Raw genomic sequence first — 13,791 nt, 5'->3', positions numbered from 1 at the left:
GCCAAACAATTTGGAGAAATCTACCATAGTTCAGCCATAATTATTTTTCATGTATAAGAAAGGAGATGACACACTAATATATGTCTATTTTGAGAGGTAAAGGAGATAAAAAGGATAAAGAATGGTGCTTGGTAGAAGAAGTTTAACAAATACTGATTTTCTTCACTACATTCCTATACTGTGAAGGTCACATTTTTATTTAGGTTAGAGGGTCCACAAACTTCCTGTCAAGGGTCAGTGTCCCTAGGGATTAGCTTAGGGTGCTATAATAAAATACCATAAACTGAGTGGCTTCTAATCAACAGAAACTTATTTCTTGCAGTCCTGAGGAGTGGGAAGTTCAAGATCAGGGTGCCAGCATGCTTGGGTTCCAGTGAGGGCTGTCTTCTCAGGTGCAGATTGCTATCTTCTTGTTGTATCCTCACATGGCGGAAAGAGGGCAAGAGAGCTCGCCGGGGTCCCTTTTATGAGGGCACTAATCCCATTCATGAAGTCTCCACTCTTAGGACCTAATTACCTCCCAAATGCCCCGTGTCTCAATACCATCATCTTGGACGTAAAGATTTCAACATATGAATTTGGAGGAGGACACAAACATCCAGTCCATTGCAGTCAGATAGTAAATATTTTAGAATTTTCTGGCAAGTACAGTCCCCATTGCAACTACTCAACTCTTTGGTTGTAGTACAAAAGCAGCCATAGGTAATACATAAACAAATATGTCTGTGTTCCAATAAAATTTTATCTTAAACAGGAGACATGCTGGACTTGGCCTGTGGATAGAATTTTCCAAATCTTGACCAATAGGTAAATGTCACAAGCAAATGTAGCTATGCATGATTTGATCATAGGTAATGGAAAGATAATGTATGTGTCAAGTAAAAGTGTGTTTCATCTGAGAAATCCACTTCATCATCATTTTTTGCTCTATATTAAATACTAATAATTAAATCAATGTCATAGAGCTTAAATTCTAGATGGAAGAACTTAAAATAATTAAATATTTTTACATGTACTGTGGCTTCTCAGAATACAGCAACTGAGTTAATCTGAGTCAAGGAAGATTCTCAGAAAAGTTGAAACTGGACATATGTCCTAAAGAATGATTCTGAGACCAATAGGGAGAAGAAGAAAAGAAGGAAATGTCTGACATGAAAACAGTATGTGAAAAATCATGAAGACATACAGTGCTGCAGCATGTTGAGAGAACAATGAGAATTTTGACATGGATGTACACAGAGTGTGGAGGGCATGATGGAGATTAGACTGGAAATGTCAGTTGAAGATAGGTTATGAATAAGTTTTTGGACAGTAGGATTTTGTATATATTCCTGAGATTCAACAAGGAGGAAACAGAAATTGTGTTGGTCATCAGCATTGCTCACCAAATATTTCTGTTTTTTCCACTGGGCAGAGAGATATTGGAGTCCCCATCTGCTTGAGGTTAGGTGTGGCCACATGCTTGCTTTGGCCAAAGAATAAGAGCAGAAATGGCATGTGTCACTTCTGCGCAGGGCCTTTAAGAGTCAGAGTGTAGACTCCATGATCCCTTTCTTCTTCTGGGGCAATCACGGAATCATACAGGAGAGATGGAGCTTCCCCTGGCCTGGGTCCTTGAGTGAGGATGATGTATGGCGGGCACCCCACCCAACTTGTTACAGTTGTCTATTGCGAGAGAGAAATGAACCTTTATTGTTTCAAGCCACTAGGATGTTTTAGGTCTGAACTGCTCTCTCTTCTTATCACAGCCTTTCCTCTGCTGACCAATATAAATGTCTTTAAACAATGAAGCAAAATAGCTACCCAAGCAACCGTATCATGCCCCTAAAATGTGTGATTTAGAATATCTATATGAAAATGTACACAATACAGTTAATGTTTTAAAAATTATTTTTACAATAAAAAATAAAAATAAAGGAAGACGCCAGATTATTGGCAATCTGAAGTTCCTAATCCTAGGTAACTCATCAAATATGTTGAGTTTCGTCTAAGTGAAGTAATGAACCATGGTGTTGCAAGTAACTATGCATTTAAGTAAACAAATAATGTATTAGGAAGTTATTTAATGTATACTGGACTAAAGTTGAAAAATATAATTTCTCTATGTTTTTATTCATTCAGTTTAGAAAAATCCTCATATTTAAGAGTGATATATCATGACAAAAACTTCAACTGTTACTTTAGCGGGTAAATATGATTTTATAATAAAAGAGATGTGCTTTTGTTGTTTTAGACATGTTTGGTACAAACAACACCATCAATCTCTCGTTTGCTGTGCCAGGGAAATTCTCAAGAGAGACAAACGCTTGGCCATGTGTGTAAGAGCTAAAAGAGAGGTGCTAAGGAATGGTGGATGTATAAAAGGGGGCTGCTGTATTTTATTCTCTCATATTATGAAAAGCAGTAGTGTACCAACATTTCATACACTGTAAATCAAACTCCCTAGTGTTTATGTTGTTAAGGTTCAGCAACAGAGAAGAAAAATTCCAGATCAACAAATTAAGTTATATTCACGCTGATTGGCATGGGCAGATGTAATTCCATTCTTTCTTTCTACCAATGGTACTGGAGGTCATATCTCAGAGGAAAATGGAAATCTCTGCGTCTCAACCTGACACATTCCATTTGGTTCTCGAACCTGATTTACTTAAGTAGTTATGAGTATGACACAGTTAATTTAGCAAACATAATGGTTTGTTCAATAACATTAGCCTTGTACGAAAATATCCTCACCTGTTTGCTAAAGTAAATATTGTAAGATGTAGGCGTAATTAAAAATTTAGACAGTGTTTAACTCTATAGAATGGCAAAAAATCCAATGAAATAAAATTATACATGTATATTTTTCCATAAGTTAAAATGAGTAAAGAGTAAGAAACGGTGTCTGTGGTTTTCAGGATACATTTGTTTTACATTGTACAGAAATAGACTTTTGTGGTCAAAGGCCAGCTAGACATTATTTTAGCTTAAGGAAGACAATGTCTTAATAAAATATTAGAACAAAATTGAAACACCTGAACATGGCCTACAAGACTCTTTATGAATTCATCCCTTTCTGATTTAATTTCATGCCATTCTCTGCCCATTTAGTTTTATTAAACTGCATTAACTTTCTATTTTCTTTAGAAACCAACTCTCATTCCCACCTGTGGGCCTCACACTTGCTATTGCCTAGAATCTTCTCATAACTGACTCTTTGTTGGCGTTTTATTCTCAGCTCCAATATCATGTTGGAGAGATTTGTCCCTGACCCCTCAATGAGAAGGAACTCCCTTGTTGGCCCTTTCACTTTCATATTAGGCTATTGTATTTTCTTCCTATCAGTTATCACTATATAATACTATCATGTTTATTTAACAGCTTATTATTTACCTTCTCCTACTAAAATAAGGAATATAAGAAAGCAAGAATCTTCTCTGTCTCATTAACTATTCTTTATGTTCTACTTGTATTTATTGAATGAAGGAAAGAAAACTTCTTTTTACTTTATTGTTTCATGGATTCATTTTATTAGCAATTCTTAAATATATTATACTTTCCTACCCTTTGCTTTGAAACCACTTATATCAAATTTATATCACATTTTTTAGATAAGGGTACTTATGCATATTTTCAGAGAGCCCTTATGGCACATAATAAAGGCAGGTACATAACTGGTATGTGAGCCAAAGTTCTGCCCCAAGCCTTAGTGATGACTTTAGGATTTAAAACAAGATCATTATCTTTTCTTCTTAATCAGTAAAAGCTGGAAATAATTTCTGAGTTGCTTGTCTTTGTACTATTAACAGCATTAGGATAATTAGCTACACAGATCTTTGACTTTTTGTAGTGACCATACTTTTGTTTGTTTATTACCTTTAAACTGAATATTTCCATTTTAACATGTTGGAAAAGAGAGGACCAGAAAGGTAGCCATACCATATCTAAATGTATGTTCTTAATGAATCATAAAAAATTGTTAATCCTTAACCAATACCAATATGATATTTTTATTGCTGTAATAATCACTTAGACTATTCTGAAGGACACTAAGCACAATTAAATTCTACCATGTGCCCATTATACTTAAATTACAAAAGCTGACATGTACTCAGAATTAATATAGTAATATTCTTTAATAATTTACCATTTGTGAAATATAACAAGTAACAACTTCATATTAATTGTTTCACCGTTTTCTGATTTTCTGAGGTATTAAGACTGTAAGATTAGTAAGCAGGGAAATAAAATCTTTAGAAAGGGAGTGATTTCCCTTACTTTAATAGTCAAATATATGGTAAGGTTTCCTCTTGGAATTAGATATGAACTGCAAAATACAGGGTAAGGTTTTTATACATATGAAGGAGGATGGCAACTCCTATGGAAGAAATGTTATAACTAAGTGTGTAGAATTACTGTAGAAAGATGAGGAATCTAGTGTAGTTAAAACACGGGCTGTGTGTAAAGATGGTAATACAGTTAAGGTAGTTTGAAACAAAAAGGTTTTGTATTTCATTTTTCAGAAAAATGGAAAGCCATTGAAGCCCATCACGAAAGAGAATATAGGATTAGTTTAGTGTTTCTAAATGAATAAATATGTGTTGAATTAATGAACAATAAAGGAAATAATAATTCATATAAATGAATAGTCACCACTCTTAGGAAAACCAATCTAATAGTAATACACAAGGAGAATTAGAAGAGTAACTATAAGTAATAAATATTATTAAACAGGTATGGCTATTGGAGAGAGAGTGAAGGACTTGAATCAGGATAGAAGGATTATTTATGTTTAGACTGTGGGGTCACAGCAATTGGCCCAATGGGAGAGGAGAGTGTCTAAAACCTACCTTGGATTACATATCACTAAGGTAAGGGGGGAGCAAAAGGAGCTAAATCAGCTCTAAAGGCTGGTCTCGGGGGAGAGTAGTATGAACAGTATCTAAAAACATAGCAATCTTGGGCACGACTTTGGGCACCATTGGTGCTGAGTATTACAACTAATATAAACACACAACAGCATTGGAAAACTCATGCTGCAGATTAAAATCACAAGCCTGTTGAGTCCTATCAAAGACATTGTCCAACTGCAGTAGACCTTTTGCCAGAGGATGGGGATAGGTAAGAAGTATATTACATACCTAAGAAAGCTGAATAGAAAAGTGCCCCAGACACAAACTGTGGTTTACCGTGGGATCCCAAATCCAGTAGGAGAATACTGTTCTTCATTGGCAATCTGGGAAGAGAGTAGAGAAATGTTAGTCAAATCTGAAACCAAACCCAGAGTACTGAGCCAGGTTCAGGCGGAAAGCAGAGTGCTGAATTTTGTAGCCTTGAGGGTACTTTGAACTTATCTGCTAGTTAGAAAAGAGGAAAAAATGTTAGTGCAAAACAGAGCCCAGAAATGTAGGCTGGCTTCCAACTCCAGCATCTGTCATAAACCATGGACTTTGTGACTTATATTCAAGCCCTGTCAGATTGTGAGGGTAAAGCTATTGAAATATATCTTCCATCAATCTGCATTGCTTTAAGAACTAGGATTGAGTGATAAATACATGTGAAAAATTAAAGCAAAAGAAAAAAATGTGGAAGCTGACAATGGAGGAAGTGAGAATATAAAGCAGAGGATAAATGCGCAAGGCACTACAAGGACATGAATGATAGGACTAATCAAATGGATGCACGTTTGCCATGAGGAGAGCCAGGAAATCAAGATTGGCCCCATGAGGTCTCAAGCTTAGTCGATGGAAAGAGTAATCAGTGATAAACAGTCAGCAGGAGAAATCAGTTTGTTGGCAAAAGGTAACGAGTTAAATAATAGATCAGATGAATTAAAGTATGGTTTTGGCTTCAAATGCAGCACTATACCTACAAAGTCATAAGTAAAGATACAGCTTTGTGGAATGTATGAAAACACATAAAGAGAGAACATAGATAAAGGAAAAATACATTTGAGGAAGAAATTTCTAGAGTGACATCATTTAGGGTTTAAGAAGAGCAAGAAGGGCAAACAGAGAAGTCAAGTTCAAAAAGACACAAGGGCAAACTGTTGAAGCAGCATAAAAAATACAATCTCACTCGTGAACAAGTGATCCAAACTGATAGATGGAGGAAGTCAATGAAGATAAAAACTGATAAAAATTATTTTCACGTGCCATTTGTAGGTATTCGCCTATAAAAAAGTAATTTCTTTAGATCAACAGAGATGTTAGATTTTAAGAGCTTATCAAATAAGTTGAAAAGGTAAGAAAATATAGGCAGCAAGTGTGTGCTATCCTTAGTATAAGACTGGGTATGAGAGGGAGAAGGGAAGAAACATAGGGTATCTGAAAAGTGTCAACCTGATACACAATATTGGAACATGTTAGTGGGCTGGAAAGGAGATAGCACAGATCAAGGCCAAACAAAGCGGATTAAGTTTAGAAGGCGATCGGATGTTTGAGATTGAACTAAGTGTGATTACATAAGAATTAGTCTTAGAGAAGAACAGATACATTTCTATCAGAGCAGAAGAGAAAATATGGACATGAGCTGAACAGGCATTCTGAGGTGAGAAAAAGGAAATTTAAGCAGTTTTCTCTGGATAGCGTCCACCTTCTTATTTAAATAGAGACAAGGAGGACTTTCTCTTGAGTGATGAGCATAAAATTTTGGAAATTGAGGTTATGTAAGTATTTTTTGGATAAGCCACGTTAGGGAATTTGATAGGGAATTAACAACTGAGGGAACTACAGAACGGCACTAACAAATCTATCATGCTTTCCATTCTTAAGAATTTTACTGCTCTGTATATCTCCCTTTATATGAAATTTTTGTTTTCAAATTGTTTCATAATTTGACTAAAGTAATATAAGCACACGTTTTAAAAAATCTAATAGCACAGAGAATTTTAATTAAAAAGTGTGTCCTAATTTACGCTTCTCAGCTCCCAGTTCCAATCCTCAAAGACAAACATTTTTTTAACTAATTTTGAAATGCTTGAACAACTTTTTCTTGATCACTTTCTTTCATATATGTAAATTTATAACACTATCCCTCCTCTTACCTCTCCTCTTTCTAACTTAACTATGTAAGAATTCTTGGTTTACCTGCTACTCAACTATGGAAGTTTAAAAATCATACCTAATCTTTTATTTCTTGTTACCTGAGAACAAAAGAACATTCCGAATGGCCACTTCAAAAATGAAGACTCTGACTCTCCCTTCGACCTCTCTTCCTCCCCTTCTTCCCTCCAGCCTCTGTGCAATGTATCTGTATTTTTCTTCTGGCAAAACTTCTAACATACACTTTATGTCCTTTAATCTTAATTAAGGAGTCTTTGATGTGTTCATTGTTGATTCCCAAAGGTAAAAAACAGTTATATTTTTTTCAGGAAATTAAACCATGTAAATATTGGTCACTGTAAATCTAAGTGTCGCTCTTGGATTTATGATAGTTAGATTTAGACCCTGGGATACTATGATCATAATTCTTTCAATGTCACTTCTGCTATGCCACGCAAAATATAATGTTACGTGCTCAAGATAAATTGAGTCATGATGACATTCAATGAGTTCCTCACAATGAAGCTCTATTTTAGTTTGCTTTAAATTTTTCTTTTTTTTAAAGGTTGGCACCTGAGCTAACATCTGTTGGCAATCTTCTTTTCTTCTTCTTCTTCTTCTTCTTCTTCTCCCCAAAGCCTCCCAGTACATAGTTGTATATTCTACTTGTAGGTTCTTCAGGTTGTGTTATGTGGGACACTGCTTTGTTGTGGCCTGAGCCATGCCCAGGATCTGAACCAGAGAAACCCTGGGCTGTGGAAGTGGAGCACGTGAACTTAATCACTTGGCCACGGGGCCAGCCCCTGCTTTAAATTTTTACCATAACATTTTTAGGGCTTTTTGTTTGTTTCTTTATTTCCTGGAGTTTATAGCTGCTTGCTTATTGAATATTATTTATGTTTAATTAAATAGTTTACTGTTTTATTTTTATGGCAAGTCTTATATGAATTTCAGGTTTACACTATGGAGTTTTCCTTTCATTATTATCTTGTCCTGGAGACTCCTGTCCTTCTGCTCTAAGCTGTACTGTGAGATGCTGTTTAGGGACCTACCTTCAATAATCTCCTGAGTCATACAAACTTTGCTGGCTACTTTTATCCTCTCACTGTGCTAGAGTACCACCTCAGTTACCTTCTAAGAAAGAGTTTATAGGACACAAATTTTATACATCCTTGAATGTCTGAAAATACCTATATTCTCCCATCACTCTTAATTAATGATTTAAATGACATAGACTTTTTTTCCTGCTTTATCTCCCCAAATCCCCCTGGTACATAGTTGTATATCTTAGTTGTGGGTGACATAGATTTTGTGATAGGAAATGTCTTCTTCATTATTTGGCAGCCATTACCACTGCATTCGTTTCTTTTTTGCCCTGTCTAATCAAATTCCATTTATAACAGAGGCAATGAAGATTATGGAAAACATCTGCAATAAAAGATAACCATATGTAGCTCAAGTGAGGAGTCTGATTTATTTATATTTTTAGCTGCAATATACCAGTTGATGGTTCTTTTTTACTCTTTCCTGAATGCAGGTCTACTTCATCTTGATGATTGGATAATGGTATGGTTTCTTGTTTTGTATGATTTTTGGCAACTGATATAGCCTTAATAGTGTTGGGTTGCTAGCTTCATATCTATTAAGAATCATAAATTGCCCACTTCTTTGAAAAATGTGAATTTTACTTATTGTAGGATGTGCATACAAAAGGATTCTGCGTGAATTGAAATTCTATTTTGTGACAAACTAATGTTCTTTATATTTCTAGTTTATTTGATTTGACTTGGGGCACATATTGAAACTATAGAACAAAACTTTATGATATATCAGATATTAATTAGACTCGAATGAATTTTAAAAGGATTTGCCCAAGTACACCCTGGAATAACTGGTATGTATGAGGATTTTATTTAGTATATGTTCTATGTTATGCAATTTCCATGTTTGCTCTACACATTAGAAAAGAAGAGGAAAAAAACAACAGCTACATATTTGTAATAGCTTAGTCAGTCCTTTTTCATTTTCCTTAATGACACATTTCTAGGCTGAAATACACATTCATTGTAACAGCCATAACTAGTTCTGGCTTAGGTGCTGCTAATAACAGAAATAAGTGCTGCTCTTGTAACTTAGAAAAATTCGGAATGGGATATCAAAAGAATTATCCCTGCCAGGCCTAAGATAAATTATGGATGCACCAATCTTAATATGAAGAGGGCTATCACACTGGAGACATTTGACAAGACACCAAAGGGGAGCCACTGAGAGCAAAGGTTCAGGGATTTGTTTAAAAAGTAATTTATTTTTGGCTTCATGCCACCTTTGAAAATCTTTCCCCAGGCAATAAACATTAGAAATGTTATTATCATTGCTCCAGTCTTTGACTTCTTTGGGAGTGAGGTAGCTTGTCTCATTGTAGCCTAGGGCTGCCTTTATGGCTTCCTCCAGGAAATGTGACCCTGGTTTGCAATAAAAGTCGTGAGGTTAATCCAGTACTTTGAGGTACTTTCCCTTAGAGATCCTAAGTCTTACATTAAATTATATTTTTTTCATTATCCATTTCCCTTATTAAAATTCTTCGCATTAAAACCTTTCAAATTACAGAGTATTTTGTCCCACATTTTCTGTGAGATTCTGGGCATTTGTGTTGTATCATTCTCTGCTAGAGATCCTTTGGTAATTTAGTCAGAATAAGCTTCATTTTCCATCTCATTAGTATCCCTTAGTGATGAGATCTGCAGCCAGTTAATCAGATAGACAGAGCTGTCTTGTACGTATGTACTGTATACCGTTTTGTGAATAAGGAAGTTCGGCTTTTTTAATTGGCAGTTTCTTGACAAGTGCCATCATCGCAATAACATCCCTACTTTAAAAACACCTCTTCAACAGAGCATTACAAAGAAATAAACAACAAATCTACAGATACTTTATTTTACTCAAAGAAAATAATCTCTTTTCTTATATAGTTTTTAATCATAAAAGGCTGATATAACAACACAATATAAATTATACCACCTTGTACTCAAAATTTCTTATGTTTTTCACATTGCTTCATTATTTCTTAGAAAGATAATACAAAAGAAAAATGTATAGTAATTCAGATGAGAAGGAGATTTTACCCCAGTAGAAAAGAAAGTAGGAAGAGAAAAAAAGTATCTAATAGTCACGTAATGTTTCCTCTTGTCTGATAGAACCTTCACATGTGTTATGTCTTTCGGGCATGCGTCAGTCAAAGATCGGCAAATCCAAAGTACTCTGGTTGTTTTTGTTAGAGACAGATTTAGCGTAGGTGATCAAAGACTGCAAAACAGTTGGAAGAGGTGGGTGAGTGAAGGCTAGCTCCTGCTTTCAGGAAATCAGGAATTATAGGGAGGTATATTTGATGATCCTGGTTTGCAGCACCAAAGTGGTTCAGGAGAAATTGGAAGTCAAAAGAAGTTACCACTGATGATCTAAGCTACCTGACTGGAGCCTTCCTCAATGCCTCTCGTTAGTATTTTAGAGTCAAGAGATTTTGGGGTAATGTAATTCCAGGTCTCACCCTGTGGTCTAAAGCTGAAAACTAGAGGGAATGGCAGTGATGCTGAGTTGACAGGACACAATCAGCCAGAGATGGAGGCTGAGTAATATTAACCAGTCTTATTTTAAATATGTAGTAATTACAGTTCATAAAGATTTAATGACTTTGAGTAGTAAATGATATCTTTTATAACAGATTTGTGTAATGTGTGTGATTATAGATAATATGTAAATATGTATGTGTACAGTAATAGGCAAAGAGAAATCACGCGTGAGAGGTTTGTGCAATATAATGCATATATTTTATCTCATTTAACCATTACCAAAATCCTCATATTATAGACAAAATAACTGATGTTCAGAGTAGGGAATTTGCCCCTGGTCACACAGCTAATAAACGCCAAGTTAGGATCTGAGCCAGGTCTTTCTGACTCTGCAGTGTGTGCTTTTAACCAGCCATATCTACAAATGGATATATTTCAAAGGCTGTGCAAGATAACCCATTGAATTGAATGAAACAAATATTATTATTGTTATTTCTATTCATTTTTATCCTTAACTATTAGGAAAAATGCTTCATTTATATTTGATATTTGAGGGCTCACACTTGTGCCATATAATGCCTCCACCTTATGCAGGACATCTAAGGGAAGAGTAGAAATTCTAAAACTCTATGAAGTTAGTAAGTGTGCCCACGTTTTTCTAGTGTTTTTCCAGCTCTATCTGGTGCAAGTTATCATAGATAAGATTATTTTGCAAAAGTAAGACTTTTAAATTAAGAGTTGAACCTTTACAATACTTTGGAATCAAATGTGCTAACATTACCAATACTTTGTACAGTTATGAAGTCCACTGGGTAACTCTTGGTAAGATAATCTAGAATCTTCAATTTAAAAATCAGTTGCATGAACTTCCAGCGTCGTCTAAGGTGGAGTAAGCCCAGAACACTTCAAAATGCTGGGTAAATAGAAAAAGAAACTACCAGAAGCCCAGAACACTTCAAAATGCTGGGTAAATAGAAAAAGAAACTACCAGAAGTCTCTGAAAAGAAAGCAAAATCAAGTTGATTGAGGGTAAAGTCAAAACTTGAAGAAGCAACCTGTATGGCCTGAAATCCTGGGATTTTTCTGTTTTGTTTGTTTTTCTTTTCTATTTTCTGCCCTAATGTTGGTCTGAGGATGAGAGCCTAGCTGGGTTTCAAGGGTAGCAAAAACTCCCAGGAGCCTTGTCTTTCTGGACACTGAAACAAGAATAGGGGCCACTATGAGCGAGAGAGTGTGAGGGGGTTCTTCCTACCATCTCCTTCTTTGCTCTCCTAATTCTGGTCAAAAGGCAGTCCCAGTCACTGAGTAACAGCAGCCGGAGCAAATGAAAAAATTTAGTTTCTATGGTATGATGTTTAAGATGGTATTTAACCTGAGGCCAATTGGCAGAAAAATGGGAAGAAGCTGGCTCATGAGAATACTTGAGTAAATAATTAAACTACCAAAAAAAAGCAACATGCTGGATCTCAGTGAACAGGAGAGTGGTACAAGGTGAGATTGAAGAGACAGGAGAGGCTGAAACATTCCAGGCTTGGAAGGTCAAGTCAAGGACAACAGCAAATCTTTATATGGTACTTATTATGTTTGAAACACTGTTCAAATTGTTTTCATAGTTAACTCACTTAATTTTCTCAGGAAGTCTATGAGAAATGTATTTTCACCATTAGCATTCTCATTTTAAAGGTGAGCAGACTAAGGGACAAAGATTACATGCTAAAGTTCACGCAAATATCAACTAGGAAGAGCCAGGAACAGAATCCATGCAGGACCTTAGCTTTTGTTCTAAGTATAATAACAGGTGATAACAGGATTCTAGGCAGTGAGGTACTAAGTGCTCTTTGGCTTTTCCAAATATATTTCTGGTTATTATGTAGCAAGAAGTTTGAAGCCAGGCAAGAATAAAATAAATCAGATAAGCAGTGGTGGTGGATCAAAATAGAGGGTCAGCATTGAAAACAGAGAAACAGATGATTCGGAAATATTCTGTAGGTAGAATCAACTCAACTTGCTAATGAATTAAACACGAGAAGTGTCCAGGACAATTCCTAGGTGTCTTCCTTGAGCACTTAGTTGGATAGATATGGCTTTTACTAGAGATGTGAAACATTAGACTAAATGCAAGCTGGTTTATGATGTATCACATGAGAGATAACCATGACATTTCCATGTAACATTCAAATAAGTCATGATATAAGTCTGCATTTCAGAAAGCACATCAGGGCTGGAGACACAAGTTTAGGCAGCAGAAAGTATTGATGACATTTAAAGCAATAAGAATGAATTTGGAGGGAAAGGGGTTGAATGAGAATTTTTAAAAAGTCAGAATTCAAGCCCTTTACAAACTCCAACATTTAGAAGATGGCAAAGGAGGTATTTCTGGCTGCAGAATGTTCTGGTTTTATTTCTCTCTCCTAACGATTTTCCCACTCATTCCCTAATATTTGATCTAGTAATGTGATGCTCTCAGGCTATTCCTGTACTTATAAATCAGTCCCAAAGAACAATGGTCATGGTTGATCAATGTTCCTTAGAAGTTAAATGAAACATTTAAGCAACCAGTGAATAATATCCCACTAGAATACCTCTAGAGTCCATTCCTCCATGACCTTGGCTTTGCACTTCTTCTACAGAAGAGTCTATTCCCATAAAAAACGAGTCACAACAAAAAGATTATTAAATCAAGAGAAGATCTAGCTGGCTGTTGTGTTTGTATGTACTTTGTTGTGGAAATGCTGGGCCTTTTAGTCTTTAATCTTAGTCTTCCAGCCTGACAGCTTTGAAATTGCTGCAGAAAAGTTCACTGAAAGAGATAAATCTGTATATCATCTGCATAAAAAAGACAATGCATCATCATGGTAAATAAGACAACCAAATGAAGCATAGATACTGGGGAGAAGCTCTCCTGGGGAGGTTCAATAATAAGACTAAGAAATTCAGGAAAGGTAAAAAAACAAAAGCCGTATGATCATAAAGTAATATCAAATCTCATCATGGAAGTCACACACACACACACACACACACACATAATCATGTGCTTCAAACATTCCTTGAAAGTGTCAAGACACCCTGAGTCTGAAGTTATAGTTAAGGAATAAACAAAAATAAAAATCACAGACATATAGTGAAAAGGTCAACGTAATAAACATAACAAGCTTCTCTTTCAGATAAGAAATCTTTTTAGTACTAAATTAAATTTGGCATTT

General features: G+C 35.6%; 1 long non-coding RNA gene across 4 annotated transcripts in view; it reads right to left on the bottom strand.

Moving 5' to 3' along the window:
- Positions 1-13,791, bottom strand: part of LOC111768631 (uncharacterized) — a 104,283-nt gene that overhangs the window by 38,584 nt on the left and 51,908 nt on the right. For all 4 annotated transcript variants that reach the window (XR_011427886.1, XR_011427885.1, XR_011427887.1 and 1 more), the window contains one exon: positions 5,121-5,215. This is a non-coding gene — a long non-coding RNA (uncharacterized lncRNA). The remainder of the gene's footprint in view (positions 1-5,120; positions 5,216-13,791) is intronic.

The sequence above is a fragment of the Equus caballus genome, chromosome 17, assembly GCF_041296265.1.
Source record: "Equus caballus isolate H_3958 breed thoroughbred chromosome 17, TB-T2T, whole genome shotgun sequence".
NCBI lineage: Eukaryota > Metazoa > Chordata > Mammalia > Perissodactyla > Equidae > Equus > Equus caballus.
The sequence above is the reverse complement of the archived record's forward strand: the minus strand, read 5'-3'. Positions and strand labels throughout refer to the sequence as shown.